This window comes from Lepisosteus oculatus, chromosome 14 (assembly GCF_040954835.1).
Source record: "Lepisosteus oculatus isolate fLepOcu1 chromosome 14, fLepOcu1.hap2, whole genome shotgun sequence".
Taxonomy (NCBI): Eukaryota; Metazoa; Chordata; class Actinopteri; order Semionotiformes; family Lepisosteidae; genus Lepisosteus; species Lepisosteus oculatus.
This window is the reverse complement of record NC_090709.1, coordinates 30,173,276-30,177,251: the sequence shown is the minus strand read 5'-3', so window position 1 is coordinate 30,177,251 and position 3,976 is coordinate 30,173,276.

Below are 3,976 nucleotides of genomic sequence, written 5' to 3'. Positions count from 1 at the left end.
CTCCTCCAGCTCCTGCCTCAGCTCTGACTCCCTCTGCTGCTGCCTCTGTATCTCCTCCAGCTCCTGCCTCAGCTCTGCCACCCTCTCCTGCTGCCTCTGTATCTCCTCCAGCTCCTGCCTCAGCTCTGCCTCCCTCTGCTGCTGCCTCTGCCTCTCCTCCAGCTCCTGCCTCAGCTCTGCCTCCCTCTGCTGCTGTCTCTGTCTCTCCTCCTGCTCCTGCCTCAGCTCTGTCTCCCTCTGCTGCTGCCTCAGCTCTGTCTCCCTCTGCTGCTGCCTCTCCTCCAGTCCCTGTTAGAGAAAGGAGAGAGGGGAGAGAGTAAGGAGAGAGAGGGGAGAGAGAGGGGAGAGAGAGGGGAGAGAGAGGGGAGAGAGTGAGGGGAGAAAGAGAGAGGAGAGAGAATGAGGGGGAGAGAGAGGAGATAGTAAGGGGAAAGGGGAGAGAGAGGCCCAACACTGTTCAATATCTATATCAACGAATTAGCAGGAATGTTGGAGCAGTCTGCACCTCCTGGTCTCACACTACACCACACAGAAATCAAGTTCCTGCTCTACGCAGATGACCTGGTCCTGCTGTCGCCCACAGAACAGGGGCTGCAGTCAATCTGGCTGTCAATCTGGACCCAGAGCAGCAGAACCTGGCACTGCTGGAGCAGTACTGTCAGACCTGGGCGCTGACTGTCAATCTGGACCCAGAACAGCAGAACCTGGCACTGCTGCACTGACAGCCCATCTGGACACAGAACAGCAGAACCTGGCACTGCTGCAGCAGGACTGTCAGACCTGGGCACTGACAGCCCATCTGGACCCAGAACAGCAGAACCTGGCACTGCTGGAGCAGGACTGTCAGACCTGGGTGCTGACAGTCAATCTGGACAAGACCAGAGTTATGGTTTTCCAGAAGAAAGCCAGACCTCAGGGAAACAGGTACAAATTCACACTGAACAACAACACATTGGAGCACACATCCAGCTACACATATCTCGGTCTCACCATCAGCTCTTCCGGGAGTTTTGACCTGACAGTGAAGGCACTGAGGGAGAAGGCACTCAGGGCTTTCTACGCAATAAGAAGGAGGCTCTTCAACATCAACCCACCAACAAGAATCTGGCTCCAAATATTTGAAAGTGTAATCCAACCCCTTGCCCTATATGGCAGTGAAGTGTGGGGTCCCCTCACAGACCAGGATTACACTCAATGGGACAAACACCCCACAGAAACTCTGCACGTGGAGATCTGTAGAAACATCCTCCGTGTGCAGAGAAAAACACCTAACAACGGGTGCAGGGCCGAATTAGGCCAGTACCCACTATTGATTAACATACAGAAAAGAATATTAAAGTATTGGCTACACCTAAAAAACAGCGACCACAATTCCTACCACCACAAAGCCCTGCTGAGCCAAGAGCTAAACCCAAAACAGAGCCCCCTGAGCCAGCTGGTCCTGAGGCTCACCGACCTGAGCCACACCAACCCTAACCATCCTCAGGACAGCACTGCTAGAGCACCACAACCCAGACTCAACCACATCACAGCACAGATCAAACAGCAATATCTCACACACTGGGACACACACACACAAACACAACATCAACTGGAATGCTACAGAACCCTAAACAGACAATACACACTACCTGATTATTTGACCAAAATAAAAAAATAACAAACAGAAACAGACCCTGACGAAGTACAGGCTCAGTGACCACAACCTGGCCATAGAAACTGGGCGACACAGGCAGACCTGGCTGCCCAGAGAGGACAGGCTGTGCTCCCACTGCCAGCGGGGAGAAATAGAGACAGAGGTGCACTTCCTACTGCACTGTGACAGATACTCTGGGATTAGAGAAACATTCTTCCCGAAATTCAGAAATCTAATCCCAGAGTTCCCACACCTGCCAGAATCACAACGGGTCCCAATCCTACTGGGAGAGGGAGGAGGGAACTCAGTTGATCTGGCAGCCCAGTATGTGATCTCCTGTCACAGCCTGAGGAACAGTGAGTCTGTCTCCCAATAATGCTCCAGCCGCCTACAGTATATGTCAATATTTTATAATATGTCTTTGTTGTAAATGTCTGTAACATGTCTGTAGATTTTATTTTACTTCTATTTTTTGTTTTGTTCCATGTTAATTTTATTATTTTTATATGCTTTGGCAACACTGATTGTACCCATCGGTCATGCTAATAAAGCACCTTGAATTGAATTGAGAGAGAGAGAGGGAGAGTGTTCAAATACAGCTGCTTCGGCCGCTGCGGGAAAAGCTTGTCCTGGCAACAGGGAGGAGAGAGCCGGGAGTTTGCGTGGTTACCCGGGAGGAGAACCCCAGCGCCGTTTTCGCTTAAATCCCGAAATAAAAATGAATTCGCTAGAACATCGATGAGGACACGGTGGTAGTTGACATCTAATAAGCGGGTATTTGAGCCGTAACTTCAGCAGTAACGAGGACACACTTTTTTTTTGACTAGTTGTTTGAGGACGCCTCATGGCTGAACAGCCGGGCGGCTGGTAATGCGGCCCTTTTCCGCCAGAGGGTGCCCAAAGTCCTATCAGACTTCCGTCAGGTCTACGCGTTCCCACAGTTGAAGCGATTTGGACAGAGGGAAGAGATTCCCGAGGATAATATACCCACCCGTGGCTGTTTGGGGGGGGGCATTAAGTTTCAAGTCTATAAATGAGATTTCACTTAACGCTGCTCCTGCTCAAGAATATCCTCGATTTTCTCAGACTTCCGTCCTTCTAATATAACGGGATGAGAAGTTCCCTTCGTTTAACAGCGTCTGATCTTTTAAGCCGCCTTGTGCGCGTCCCTCTCGACCTTGGGGTTCCCGACACACCTACCCGTGTTCTCCGACCATTTTCGGTCGCTGATCTTCTCTACTTCTGGAAAAGAAAGAGACGGGGGAGTCAAAATGTTGTTGTTGTTGTTGTTGTTTTTTTAAAACAATACCCTAAACGTCATCCAGGCCGGGCTGCGGTGGAGGGGATCCCCGTGACCCGGAGAGAGCTGGAGAGTCCGGAAGAGGCGCTATATAGGTGTACAGGGGGGCGGGGGGGGGTTGAATAATATGAGCTGCCTTTTGTGTAAGAGGAAACTTTTTCCAGCATCCTTCATTATAGGGGCAGCTCCGGGGTTGCTGGTGTGTTGAATTAATTCCTTATATACAAAGGAGTGGTGGCTCTGTGGCTCAGGATCAGCGCCTGGGGCTGGAAGGAGTTTGCCGGGTCGAATCCCACGGCCCGCAGAGGAATCCTACTCCGTTGGGGCCCCTGAGCGAGGCCCTGAACCCCAGCTGCTCCAGGTGGAGCTGTACAATGGCCGACCCTGCGCTCTGACCCCCAGCTTCTCTCTCTCCCTGTCTGTGTGTCTCCTGGAGAGCCAGCTGGGCTCTGCGACAAGACCAATTCCTCATAAGTGATCATAAAGTGAATTGATCTTCTCTTATAGCTGCTGCCTCTACCGCGTTTGCTGGGGATCTTGGGAGTGAAGGTCCAAATTCTTACCGAGTGACATTTTTTCGTGCTCTTCACGCGAGACGGGGGAACCCGCAAGAAAGCCACACGCGTGTCTCTTTTTATCCTGATTGCTTCACCACTGACGCAGATCTGAACTTTTCTGAGTGGGAGAGGAACCCCGACACACCCACAGCCCTGCTCCGTGGAAGAGCGCGGCGCGGGTTCATTCCACGCAGAAAAGCAGAAACGGACACACACCCTGGACAGGACATCAGTCCATCACAGGACACACACACACACACCCTGGACAGGACACCAGTCCATCACAGGACACACACTCACACACCCTGGACAGGACACCAGTCCATCACAGGACACACACTCACACACCCTGGACAGGACACCAGTCCATCACAGGACACACACACACACTCACACACACCCTGGACAGGACAACAGTCCATCACAGGACACACACACACACCCTGGACAGGACACCAGTCCATCACAGGACACACACTCACA